The sequence below is a fragment of the Argiope bruennichi genome, chromosome 3, assembly GCF_947563725.1.
Source record: "Argiope bruennichi chromosome 3, qqArgBrue1.1, whole genome shotgun sequence".
Taxonomy (NCBI): Eukaryota; Metazoa; Arthropoda; class Arachnida; order Araneae; family Araneidae; genus Argiope; species Argiope bruennichi.
The window spans coordinates 30401388-30416671 of record NC_079153.1 but is presented as its reverse complement, the minus strand read 5'-3'; the positions used below and the strand labels follow the sequence as shown (position 1 = coordinate 30416671).

Here is a 15284-nt window from a genome sequence, read left to right as displayed (position 1 = left end):
CATCTTCGAATGTTGCCTTAAAAAAATGTTGAATGATTTCACTTTATATGTATTTTATGAACATATTTTTTGTAATGAATATATATTTTATGAAGAGGTTTCAATTCAAAAAACAAATTATTGTGTTAATTGAAGTTGAGTTATCGCACGTTTCAGATTAAAGTTTAAATTATGGTTAAGAACATAGATAGAGAGATTTGACAGGTGACAGGTACAATAAACAAGTTTAAAAAATAGTTAAAATTCAGACAGAGTATGGTTCTAAGGACTCTGAGGCATACAAGTTCGAAACCTCTTTCTTGTTAACTACCAAAATCAAATGTGTATTATTGTTATTTTTTATTTAATATTTATATAAGCAGTTTTTAGATAAATATTATTACAAATCGGAAATAATAAACATTCAACAGGAACTCACTTTGAAAAGAATTCAATATCACATATATAAAATAATAATTCTTGAAAATAATTTTGTACAAAATATGAAATAATTTTTAAAAAATACTTTTGTACTGACTTTAATTATTTTTATACCAGATTTATTGACGTGCGAACAATTCCGGCAAATATGAAAACGACCGGATCTGATAAAAATATTGGGTGAAAAAAAAAGTCTCAAGATTAATGTTCTGAAAGTTAACTTACTCTTGATATTAATTTGATAAATTTGAGTACATAGCTCTTGGTAATCAAATTAATGTAACAAGCAATACCACAAAAAATACATTTCAAAGCATCGGAACCTTAGGTATTTGCTAATCAACCCTGGCTACATGCCTATCAAAATCCGAAAACACTTAGCTTTTGGAAGCATTAAAACTAAGCTACGCATGAAAGTCTTATTGAAATTTCAGGCATGCACTAATCCTGCTGAATCATCACGCGGAACCAAAAGTGACTAATGCGCAATAGCAAATAAAGACATTATTATTATCTTCTTGATCGCAATTGGTTCTTATCAGATTTATAATAGAACGTTTTTTGTCTTTTATTGTGACATTACTAAATGAAATTGACATTTCAGAATAACAGATTTATGCTTGAATGATTGAATTATCGCAGAAAAAGAATAAATTTAAAATTCTGAAAGCATGAATTCTTTTCCTTCTTTCTTTCTGTTCCCTCCCACTTTTCTTATTCCAATTAATTGTGCGTATGTATGTGTGTTATGTAAAAATGTGTTTTCGACATCAATATTTAGAGCAAAAGTGACGTTTTTGGGAGCCATTTTACTATCTTTAAGAACTTCCATTTGATTTGCAAATATAGTTTTTTTTTTTTTTTTTTTTTGCAATAACGAACCGGAATGATATTTTATTAGCTTGTGGATAATCTATTTGTATTATATCGCTCAAGTTTTTTTATTAAGTCATAATGTTTTAAATGCTTTACGAATTTTTGTAATAAGGAATCACCTGTTCCCTAAATAAAAGCCCTCTTAGGGAAAGTATCCACTTAGTCCAGTCGGAATTGACATCATCGATTTAAATTGTTGAATTGACTATTCAAAATAGGCCTTTAAGTTTTTATACTGATATGTTGTCAGATAAAGAGTGGTGGAGAAAATTTCATCAGCTTCTCTTAATGGGGAAAAAAATGGAAAGAAAAGAATAATTAATATCGCAGGGAAAATATAAATCAAAGCAGAGAGAGTGTTCTCTCCAAAACTTTCTCGCATACTCTCTAATAAATGTGTTATCCCAGAGAACGCCTTGAATGGCATTTAATTGGCATATAATTGTTACGAAATATTCACCTTTGGCGCGAATTCAGCATTTTTCCTTGGGAGGTATTTGGCGATTAATTCCTGGCATGCGCTTAATAGTATTCGGAAATCAAATTTGTGTTTTTGACGCTTTTTTCCCAATCGATTGAAACAAATATTTGACATAGAACTACAAATGTTGTCACAGAATCTCATATCAAATTTGATGTAGTTAAGTCATTGCATCTTTGAGATATCATGATTAAGTGTTTTTGAAAGCACAGATCGACAGACCGTCAATCCCTTACTGGATTCGGAACAAAATTTGAAAGTTTTCTAGACTATAGATGTTAATTCTGTGCATCGAATTTTATCTATATAATTCTTTTCGTTTTATTGCTATCGTGTTAAATTGTATTCGGACAGACAGACTTCATTTGAGCGGATTTTGCACCAAATTTGAAAGAATTCTACAAATTTGGTATAAAGGTATTTGGTTCGTATAACAAATTTAATCCGTTTAGATCAAAGTGTTTTTATGTTATCTTTATGACAGAACAGTCGGACATTTTCCAAAAATGTGTTTTTCGAATTCGGGGAGGCCTAAAACGTGGTGATTCGTCAAAACCCGGAATTTTAATTTTTTGACTATTACAATACTTTTTCGATACTACGTATAGGAGGAAATATTAATTGTATATATATCTTAATTATATCAAGAGTAAATATTAAAAAAGTGTCAATTTGGAAAAACAGTTTTCTAATTTTTTTAATACGGGCGAAATTTTTGGAATTCTTCTGAACATGTTATATAGAAAGGAATAATGATAAAAAATCTCAGATTAATATTTGCAACATTTTTTGAAAAAAACGATTTAAAAAAAAAGAAAAGAAGTCGTCGAAAAATATCTATAAGTATTTTTTTTATCAGTCAGATTTCGAACATTGGGAAGAAAAAAGAAAAAAAACTGACCCTTAAAATGCTGCTTTACGATTGCGAAATTATGATGGTCATTTTTTTTTTTAATGTCTCACTTTGTGGCTATTGATTCTCGAAAAATATAAAATGTAAGACTCGCGGGCTTAATGGTCTTTGAAAAAAGAATTCAAACTTGGTAACGGAGACATGAAATTTTAGTTTTTTTCTTTAAATCCATATTTATGATACTATTTAAAATCGCAGAGCAGCATTTTTAAAATAAGTTTCTTTTTTTTAAAGACGAAATTATGATCTCAAGCAAAGTGGGGATTTATAAACTCACATATAATAAAGGAAAAAGTAATCAGTGATAAATAAAAGAATATTTCAGATATACCCGAGCGATTTCTTTTTTTATTTTTATCGAAAGTTTTTACTTATATATCCTGGAAATTTGGAGAAGAGTTTTTCAAAATTACCTGCAACCATAATATTTTTCTATGTCATTCTATTCAAAATCTTGAAGAGAAAGTTTTAAGAATAAAACAAGGTAGCCTTAAGAAACACGGTTTATAACAAATACAACAGTCATAGTGTCACATGTTATCTATTCAAAATAAAATGTAGGTCGTTTCAATGAAGAGCATCAATAACTGCATTCGCAAAGAAAAAAAGCCCTATTATTAATATATATATAATAAATATTATGAAATAGCCATTTTTGTTACTTTCATGAATTCACAGAAAAAAAACATAATTTTATTAATTTAAAAGTATAAATTTTATTATTAATAATTTATAATAAAAATTTTATATTAGTTATTACCAGATTAATTATTGTCCGCTCCCTCTCATTCATTATAAATTCAATCTAAAATCGAAGACACGTTCGAGCAAACAAAAATATCTGCTATATTTTTATATATTGTACAACTGATTGTTTTTTATTCTTTCTATAAGTATAGAAAGAATTAAAAAAAAAAGCAATGAAATATTTTAAATAATGTCTTTTGAAGTTCATTATTAATTCTCGGAAAATATGAAATATGTTTCTTGAAAAAATCTGAATTTTTCCAGAAAATTTTAATCAAATTTGAAAAAAATAAAAAAATTGAAATATTATGCATAAATGCGTTTACATATTTGGGTAAAACTATATTTATATTATATTTTGTTCCACGTTTCATAATTAATAAAAAATACTGGTATTTTTTAATGCTATATTTTAATCATTTTTATGGGCAACTACACTGAAAACATAAGATCACTATGAAAAGATTTTTGTCAATATTCAAAAAGGTTTATAATAATTGACATAATGTTATAAACAAGAAGGAAAAAAAATACTATCCGTCGAGCCGGAGTCGAACCAGCGACCTATGGATGACTGATTTTATACCCCTACAGTCCACCGCTCTGCCAACTGAGCTATCGACGGTTGTTTAGGTAGTCGAAAATAAAGTATAAAAGCAATATTATTTGATTCACATTATATCACATCAGCTTTATTAGAGATTTACAAGAAAGCTTTATTTAGAATTTTAACGGACAGGAAATATTTTTTAAAAAAAATTTATTTCTGTTAGAGATAAATTTAAAGAAAAACAATCATTTAGCGAGTATATATACTATCAAGAAAATTATGTGTCTCGTCATTTGATCATCTGCATATAAAAAAATCAAAAATTTTGCCTGAAAAATTTTGCTGATGTCCTATTTTCCTAAAAAATATTTTTGTTACTTATGCATTTCGAAATAATTTATGAAAGAATTTTGCAACATTTATAAGCAAAACAATTCACTTCATTAAAATTATCTCTAAATTCATTTGTTTCAGCTATGAGCACCTTTGAGATAGCCTAATGTTTATTTTTTTTTAATATTATTTTCTTTTTCCAAAGGAGAAATAAATAAATTTAAAGTGCGAAATGAATCTCCAGGAAATAAATACTCTTGCTATAAAAAGTTGTTTTTAATAGATCGTGCTGCCATCTAGTAAGAAAAAGTATTGAAATCTTACTGACTGATTTATGAGCTAAGAAGATACTGGCTATTCGATATCAACTTAATAATTTAAAAATTTGAATTCATTCAAAAATTACGATTAAGAAACAAGGCCAATTTTATAAATTTTTTCATCTGATGCAAACTTCTATTTCTACGCCCTCTTCTACAGCATTTGTTAAAATTAGTCAAGGAGCTTGGGAATTACTTATATCCAGGATACAGATTTTGAAAGACGTCCTGATGACAAATATTTAATGTTCTTTAAATGATTGAAAAAATACTGTTATTTTCTGTCTCAAACTTTACAAAATTATCTAAGTAATACTAAATTTTGGAAAATCCGATTTACTTGTAGATTCAGTTATTTTTAGTAAAAATTCAAAGGCGGAGATATAAAGATTTATTTATATATTTATTTATTTATTACAATCTTGCCATCTTTGAGAAATTGTTTAAGTAAATTTCAGGAAAATTTTTGTAAGAAATAAACACAATTAAAAACATAAATCAAACATCACACATATAAATCCTTCTATGCAATACGGAAGATTAAATACCATTTCTCTGGATGATGGTGGTAATCTCAGCGTGTCTCTGGAAGACATGGACTCTTCCAAGCTGAGGGGCAGTTACTCCCCCCCCCCCCGAACTCCGAAGTAATAAATCTGTCGACGCTCCACCTTGAATAATTGCCTTGCGGTTTTCGACAACAAGAATCATTTTCTATCAGCTCAAGAGTTTTATTCTAATGTATTTTTATTTTTTTGTATGAGACGTTTCGCTCTCGTATTTGTGGGGTATTTTTTTAACAAAAAATATGACATTTTTTCTATAATTGAGAAAATAGGGTTTTTTAAAAAAGTTTTATGTTAGGCTTCCAAACCATATAAATAAAAACAGGCTTTACTAACAATTTCAAAACATCTTTTCATCTAATTTTCATTAGGCTGTTGCATCTTTTTTTTTTTTTTTTTTTCCAGAATTAAATAATAGGTCATATATTAGCATGTAAAAATTTTTTTACATAGTAATGTAGAACATACATTCTGCACATATCAATGCAATTAGTTCATTTTTTTACATAGTATAGATGTCAATGCAATTCATTGATAGACGAAATAGTGTTTTAAATCTTCATTTAATACCAAAATAAAAACATTCGTTGAATTAAAAAAAAATGTCACTACACTATTTGAAAGACGTTTCGAAAACAATATGCTCTTTCAACACTTAGCTAGGATTTTTTTTTATTGTCTTTAGCATTCTTTTTTTTTTTTTTTTTTAGAATAAACGGTTATCTTTATTGAAATTTTAAATGTAAAATATTATTTTGCATTTTCGATAGTGATATTAAGAGAAAAGTTTTAGAACTTTAATTAAATTTTTAAATAAGTTTTCACATTTTATTTCCAAAACCTTACACATCCTTGATTTTACATTAAATAACCGAAAAAGAATGTGAGGTAAATATACATTTCAAAAATATCTTTATTTTGCCACTGATATTTACTAATCTTTTAAAACATAACTTTTAAAATTTTTGTCTAACCAAGGGAATATATTATGTCAAACGTTATATATCTCATCTATCGAAACAATTCGATAGATGAGATAACATATTTTTAATACTTTATTTAATACTGAAATATAAAAATTTATGAAATAGTATTCGGGGAAAAATTATTCAGCGAAATATATTTTGAAAATACATTCCTTCAGTTTTCAGCCTGAACATTTTACTAAAACATTCATCACTATTACATTCTTCATTAACTAAATATGAAGATTTAGCACATTTATTACATTCATCATAAATATTATATTAACATAATTATTATAAACACATATCAACATTATAAACACATATTACATTCATCATAAATATTACTTTTTTAGTATAAACTGTCATGATGAATTTCTGATTTTAAAACGTTTTGTGAAGTTTTCTATAGTATTGTTAAGTCAAGATAAATTTTTGAGCAAATGTTTCCTATTAAATTTCTTCAAATTTAAGCATGAAAGAATCATTTGCAAATTTTTGATAAAAAGTAAATTATATAACATTTTTTGACTCCTCATCTCCATCCCTCTCGTTCATCTGATCCTCGTTAGTTTAATCTCCTGCTTCTTTGTTTAGAGTAAACGAGAGATGAGCTAAAGTATTATTTTTTGGCCAACCATCATCTTCGCAGATAGATCACAGTCACTTTCATCAGAAGCAAGTAAAATTGCTTTAATTTTTTCTTCAATGTGTTCACGATTTCTTTTACTCATAATGAAGAAATAATAAGCGTTTCAATACAAAAATAACTCTGATAATCCAAAACCCCGATTCACAGTACGTAAAATAAAGGGTAGAAATTCACATCTGAAGAGAAATTTTCAGAATGGCATTTGGAAAAGGAACTCAATATTTATATAACTTATCTCACTCTGCGAAGGGGCAATAAAGAATACTCCCAATTTTTTCTGGTCTTTTATTGCTATTTTGAAAGCGGTAGTTTGTACTTGGCCTTAGAAATTTCACAGTCTTTTGATGACAGAATAAGACGCTTGGAGTGTAAAACGACTTCCATCTACAGTAACAAGAGTCGCTACCCATTTTGTGAGAAAACTGCAATGTGAATAGGCAGCAGTGACAATGCAATAGTTTGTCTTTATATCATTACAATAGTCTTAATACTGAAAAGAGCGTCTGATGCTTATCCGAAAAATAAATCACTTGTCGGTATCCTTATATATTATTCATCGTTAACAGAGCACTTCAGTGGAAAATTTTTAATAAATGGCTGTAAAATATTTCCAATTTTTAACTAACAACACATGAAAATAGAAACTAAAATCCTTTCAAAATATACGCCAACAACTTATTTACTGAATCCCTCCTCAACCCCTACCGGCCTAAGGCACATGGGAAACTACTGTGAAAAAGCCGCGATTGTCGAAGATAACGAGGACCACCTGGAGTGTTTAGTAGAGTAGCCGCTTTTAATACCCATCTCCCCTAAAACGGCTAGCAACTGCCCCAAACCAACCCACTTGGACGTTATAGGGTACATTCTCAAACAGCCCCAAACCGCCCGGCTGGAATTGAGAGGGTGTTTTGACTCTTTTCTTATTCTTCCATAATCATCATATTCTCTCTTTTTTTTTTACCATTTTTTAAAATTTTATTTTACTGTGTATAGTTTTATATCTATGCAAAAACCGAGAAAAAGTAGATCTAAAAATAATTTTAAAATCTGTAGCATTCATGAAATTGGTACGATGCAACAATAGTAAATAAAAAAATAAAAGAATAATAGAGTAAGTATTCAAAACCACACGTTTTGAATAAGTTGAGATAATGATTAACACCGAGGAAGGTAAATTGCCAAACTTTAAGTTTCGAGATGATGACAAATGGCTCTTTTTTACTTTCTCGTATACGAAGAATTATTGTAATTATCAAAAAAATTTAACTCGAAATTTTGACTAGTTTCCACGTTACAGATCTCCCTGACCTCAGGAAATACAATATATGTTTGTCACTGTTATAGGTAACTTAAAACGCTTTGAGCTAATCGAATGAAACTTGGCATATGGTCTTTACACCCAATTTGTTGCTCAAATTTTGAGCATTATGTGAACACTATAACTCATAAACGCTTTGAGCTCGATGAAAAAATGTGTATATGGATTTACGACTAAATTTTTCAGTGAAATATTGAACGAAATCTATACCGAGAAATTCTGGCTGTCGAGCTGTTTAAGTACAAGTGAGTTCAATAAATGCAAAACACAAAGAGCTAGATAGGTAAAATTTTGAACAGGTTTAACATCCAAAAGGTACATTCGTATCAAATTTGGAACCAAATCCTTTCAGGGGGAGGGTGACTTTCTGTCGTTCTGTCCATTCACAAACATATAAATGTTTGAATGTGATAACTCACAAATGCAATGACTTAAATCAATGTAATTCGGTAAGTTACCTTGTGACTAGAACTATCATTCCGTGTCAGATTTTGGTTTTACATGGTCGGCAAAAAGGCGTCCAACATATTTAATAATTACATACATATTTTACAAGTAATATTTTAGTTTCCCAGTTAGCAACACCTTCTAAAAGTTAGTTTGTTCTTTGAGAAAATAAAGACATGTTTTGATACTTTTCAGTCTAATTTAATACCTACAAAGTTAACAAAATTTGCCTGATAGATTCACGTCAAAGATTTATACTTCCTAACTATGCCACTTATGTTATGCAAAGTATTCCAGGCTTTACTCAAGGCAATGTTATGCATGTTTATAATGTCATGCAATGTTATTACAATGTTACCCATATTCTTTAAAACGGCTCTGCAAGAAAATCAAAACGCGCAAACTGTTATTAATCACCTGAAGTCCATATTTTCTAATTGTGAGATGGCAGAAATGGTTTGAAGTGATGGCGGATCTCAATTCTCATCAACTGCCGAGACAATTATAATTTATAGGTTGTTTTCAAAAAAACGTGGTTTGACTGTTGTAACATCAAATTCTAAATATTCTCTGAAGAGTAGATTCATTGGGTCCATTCAAAAACAGAATCACTAAATCATTTTATAAAATGGGTTGATGATCCTTCTATAATGATGCTAGTTTTGAGAACACCTATAGAAAATGGATTCAGTCCTGCCGAACTCCTGAGGGACCGTAAATTAATAATCTACCTATGACAAATGTAATATTGAAAATTCCAGACACAGCAGATATAAAAAAAATATTTAAATAATGAGTAAATTAAAAAAAAAAACATTATGACAAATATCACATAACAAAGTTATCCAAGAACTTGAACCAAGACAAATTGTTTGGATTACAGATCAAAGATTCCATGAAAGGATAAAAGCAAAGCGCACTGCTACTCATTCTTATTTCTACAGCTGTCATCCGAAGTAACCGTTTCCATCTGTCCACCTTATAACATAACAAGACACCTGACATATCTTCTAAAAGATTCGTCACCTGTCTCGCTTTCAGACGCCAGATCTTCAAGTCTATCCCAAGATTCATCTCCCGCACAATCAGTGCCCTCTTTTCCAGCAGCAGCTAGTGCACAAAGTTCATATAACAGATTTTATGAGGCTAGAAATGGATGAACAGCATTGCATCTCGAGCAAATATAATTTGTAATTGAAGGGGAGGGGTGTAATATGAGTAAATATGATTCATAAAGTTTGTTCTTCTACAGTGAAACATGAAATATCATGGTCGCAGACACTGCGCTTGTATTTCCAACATGCATATAATTTCCTCTGAATAATCTTGCATTCTGTTTTATTTTAACTAAAAGCGATCTTATAATATGCAAGTCATAAAATTCACCGTTCCAAAATAGTCACTACATTGGAAATAAGGGTTATTAATTCGACTCTCCAATATTTTATAAATAGCAGTTACTTAAATACATAATTTTTACTGAATAATTGAGTATTTTGCAACTTTTATCGCTAAATTTATTAGTTTCATATGACACATAATGCAACGTTTTTCACTTTTACTTGGTAAAAGAGATGCTCCAAATTTTTATTCTTGCCAGACACCTTCGGCTAACAAATGTTCGCTCATTATCGATATATTTGATATGATTGGAAAAATCAAACAGCCATTCATTCAGTCAAAAATTCTGTACTGATGTCGCCAGTTATTATTTTTTTATTAAATGAATGTCGTCAAAAGTAATGAATTTCATCTGAAATCGATAGTATCCTTCTATAATTCCATTTCTGGGAGATATTTCGAAAGTGAATTTCTCTGTGAAGAGAAATCTTGGTAGAGATTCTCAGGTACAACCACAAAATAAAATAATTAATATATCGATTTTGTCCCTTTTTATTTCGTGTAAAAGCTCTGATAAAAGGATGCCATTAAAGTTCGCCGATTATATTAATATCATTCATATGGCTGCCAAAAGCGACTACTGCCAATAAGAATAATTTAGATATACGAGTGAGTTTTGATAAACTACCAGAAATGCAGTAAAATTGTAGTTACAATAAAATAAATAAAAGCTGCACAATAATGATGGGACATTTTGATTGCTTAGATACATTTCAAAGTGACTAAATAGTGAAATTGGCTGAGGAAAGTGGCGAAATCTTTCCATTTAGTGAAATTGGAGGATATATTAAGGATTAATTTGGCAATATCACTGAAAATAGAAAGGAAGGAATAAACGAACCATGATTATATATCTCGGGATCAAAAGTTTTCGTACCATATTAAACTTTTTGAAATAAATTCAGTGGCTGATGTTGGTGAATTCCATTGCGGAGTTTTTAAATAAAATGTTTGCAATGAATAAGAAAACAGGGGAGCGGTGGATATATAATATATGAATGCCATGTAATAGACAAGCGATTGATGATCATACATGTAAGGTTACTGAATTTTCATGCCTAGTAAAAAGTTTTTTAATCGATGCCATTGCTAATCTATGTGTTCATAATTTGCTCTCCATGGCGAATTCTTAAAAAGTCCTTACAGTATAGTAGACATAAACGAAGTTGCATTATTTTACTAATACACTCACATGTGAGAACGAAATCATCATTGATGGCTAAAAGACAAGCATTTTGATATTGTCTTCAAAAATTTATCGAAAAATTACAACGAAAGAAAATCCATTCCATAGTTAAATTATAAATCCAATTAAAAATTGCTGAATATATCGGTCAGCATTCAGCATTCTGTTGTATAAAATGGAATCCACATCACCGTTTTTACCTTTCCAAAAGTATTAGTTTTGAAGATTAATGTTTCAATCTCGATTTTTTTTTTAAAACTTAACTCACTTTTCATTCTTTTTTTAGTGGCTTCCTTTATTTTAATTAATTTTAGAATCATGTTTTTAAATTTTTTTTCTGCTTTTTGCATTTTTTTCTGCTTGACGCAAGTACCTTTGCTTTCGATATGATTCTTTTGTAGAACAACGTACTGTCTGTAAAATATATGCGACATATCTACAAATTGTAAGAGATATATATATGATGAAAGTATCTCTCAAAATACTGAATAAGGCAGTCAGTTGTACAGTTGTCGAACTCGTCACTTAGTTACTTGTTTTTAGTTGATAATCATCAACGAAATTTTACTTCAACATTTTAATCTAATATTAATCAATATTTGAATATTTTTTTCATTTTCATCGGAACATATTAATGCACAAATCCTGATTCTGAATCGCTTTAAAATAAAAAATGAAAGCCTTTTAATACCATCAGTTTTAATTCAGAATCATTTACTTTTCTAATTTCAATAAATTTTATGAGTACTTAAAAACATGCTTTACAGCGATATTCATTTTTAATTTACAATCTGGATTTATTACTTGGAAGTTTTGCGACATTATTAATTTTGTACATACATAAAATTAAGAGCAAACTTTACAATATAAATGTAGGCGAATCAGTCTTAAAGCATTATCATGATGCAAATTATAGGTTCATATATCCATTAAATTCTGAATTCACAAAAATATTTGTTCTCTTCTAATTTCTAATTGGACGCATCGCCTTCAGGTGTAGGAAATGTTTCATCCCTTTTATTTGATTCATTTCGGAGTTGACAGACTACTGGCATGGATGTTACAATGACAATGTTATGATGCTCTATAGAATCATAACATTGATATTTAACTTTTATATATAATTTTATGTCATAAGATGAACTAGAGATAGTATACTCCCTTCGACTTTATCGCTTACATCCACAAAATGATACACTTTTTGTGCGTAGTTTCATCTTCTACTAAGGATAACGAAATGTGCATTTTAATCTTTTTTCAATGGAGAATTTCGGTTCAAAATTTGATGTTGTTATCAATTAATCTACAATTCTGATGTTTGATAGATTCTATTCATCTAGTTCGAACAATCCTAAACAAGGATACAAGAATACGTATATCCATTTGGAGGCAGTAAATATACAGAGAAGACTACAAGTATGGACTGCATCTATTTGATGTGTGTGTGCGCGCGCTATTGAAGGAGTCACGGTTTATCACAGCGAGCATCTTTGCATCTTTTGAAAAATATAGACTTCTATAAATTATCCTTTTATTTTACTTTTAGGCTTATGAATTTATTTGAGCTGGATATTGAGGCATATTTTAAAATTTATATTTAGAATGACACTCCTTACTACAGTCATTTTGATTGGATTCGTACAAGCGAGGAACATGGTGTACGGAGGGTGATTTTTTCGAACGAGTTCGTAGATATGAGTCATCGATATCAAAAGATGGAAGGGACGTGATAAAACTGTCATTTCCCCTTAATATCTAATCTACTGAAATAAAAAAGTATGCAAGTCAGTCAAATAATCGACTCGTCATAGTGAACAATTTTCGAGCCAATTGTTTTCGATATTTACTATTTAGTAGTTCAAAATTAATTACCTGTCTCGCAGAAAAAAGCATTGCGATGAACACTTACATTTTCATTGTTCCTAGTTTACCAAAAGTGTGGTGGCCTCACGGTGAAGCCTTAGTTTTGAGGTAGTAGGCCTCCAGTTTCAAAATTAAGTGGAAGATCTTTTTGGAGTAAAATAATTTAAAACTTTCAAGTTTTGAATTAAGAGTTTTCCATATTTCAGGTTTTTCCATGTTTCTATCCTCTACAAAAATGTTCCTTGAAGTTTTTAAATCGTCCTTTCATAAAATAAATGAAGGAAAGGGTTTGGTTGGATTGGATTTTTGTGACACAAGAGCCAGAGATGCGCCAAGACACATGGTATGAAGAAAAGAGACTGTTACATTAACAGCATGTCATTTTTATACTTAAATTGCTTCATGTTAGGAATTTTTTAATAAATTTTTAATTCACTCCCTCGAGTTCCAGAGATATAAAATTTTGTACATTCAGATGATATCGAAAGCAACATACTTCTTTTTTAAAAGATATTTTCAGTACTTGTCAGTTAATCGATTAATTTATTTAAATATCAATTCTATACTAGCTACACCATTTGACAATGAGCTTGATTTCAGCTAGATATAAAATAAAGGACATTCCTATGTAGTTAAAAAATCCATTTTTGTCTTTTTTCTCTTTCACCTACAAACACGTATTCATGTTTATTATTAACTAATGATCTTCGGTGACCAGCTGGATCGCTGTGCTCATGGTAGCTAAAATGTTCAGTTAAATATTTTATATAAATTATGTTCAATTATATATTTTATAATTACTTCCTTCGGCAAAATATATTTAAGTTTAAAATTTTGATAGTCATATAATTCACACTATTATAGAAGCCATATCTCGTTGTGTTAAGAGTACTAAGAACTTCTCTAATTTTTGGTCAATTCCCGTAAAATTTGAACTTTGCGATACAAAGGAAGTGATAAATTTTCAATTAATCTTAAAAGATTTTTTGCTGAATCTAAACATTTAAAAAAATATGAAAATAGATTCATTCAGCATTTAAGTCTTATTTGTATTAAAAAAATATTTTTTTATGTAAATTCTCAAAAAAAATTTCAGTAAAAATTTATTTTATTCATCATAAAATTCAGTTTTAGTTTTAATTTCAAAAGGATTTAAATAATGTAAAAAATAATATTTAATTCCCTTTCAGTCAATAAGTATACTGCTGAAAATGTTATGAAGCCAGCATTTTATCTTTCTTAAATCTTTAATCTTAAGGAATTATGGAATGAAATGTTCGTGACACTGCAAAATTTAAACAGAAACTAAAAATAATATTTTCTTTCTTCTGCGAACACATCTAACCGATTTACAAAGTTTTGAATAACAGTATTTTAGGACAATCAAATCCAAGACTGATGGACGTAAAATTCCTAATTTTACGTCAATCAGTCTTGGAGAAAGTCCGGGCATTGATTTACCTACCATCTTAAAGATGTTCAATGTATTAGCCTAAGATCTTGTAATTTTATAAGTTAGTCATATTCAAATTTTCATAACTCCCCCATTTTTAGTCGCAATAGAATGGACCTTTCATTTTATTTAAAATCGTAGCGTTTTAAAGTCCTTTTTCTAATTAGGACTTAAAAAAAACGAGGATCTGTAGAAAACTATAAAATTTTTAATTCGTCAGAGCGTAGATTTAAAAAATATATATATATTATATTTTTATTTTCTTGAATGCGATGTCATGCAAGGAGAAAATATTGTAATCGTCCAGAATTTTAGTCTCGAGATTTCGACAGATCTCCACAAAAAACACATTTTTGGAAATATAACTGCCTGTCGTTCTGTTAAGCTGTCTCAGCAAAATGATAACAAAGATTTGAGAAAGATGGATGAAATTTAGTATGTGTAATTAACACTACATTTGTAGATATTTATAAAATTTTGAAAGTAATCCCTTCAGAGGAAATGTGCCATTCCAGCTGCCCCGAGTGCAAACGAGCTCGGTAACAATTAAAAAGCATAAATAGCCAGATGTATAAAATTTGGTACACATATTTAGTATCTAAAAGGTTATATACCCAAATCTTTACCCAGATTACCCAGATTTATACCCAAATCTTTCAAAGGGTTGACTGTCTATTTCTATGTATTTTTGTATGCATTTTAACGCAATAATTAACGAATGTCAAATTTTGGTTACAATACGTCAAAAAAAGAGGGGGGGGCTCGAAAATACATCTCCCTGCATCATATT

The 15284-nt window shown here is 29.2% G+C and overlaps 1 non-coding gene across 1 annotated transcript; it reads right to left on the bottom strand.

The window, feature by feature from the left end:
- Positions 1–3973: 3973 nt before the first annotated feature.
- Trnay-gua (transfer RNA tyrosine (anticodon GUA)) lies at positions 3974–4062 on the bottom strand. The gene is given in 2 exon segments: positions 3974–4009; positions 4026–4062. It is a non-coding gene; the product is annotated as a tRNA-Tyr (tRNA).
- Between the last annotated feature and the right edge of the window lie 11222 nt (positions 4063–15284).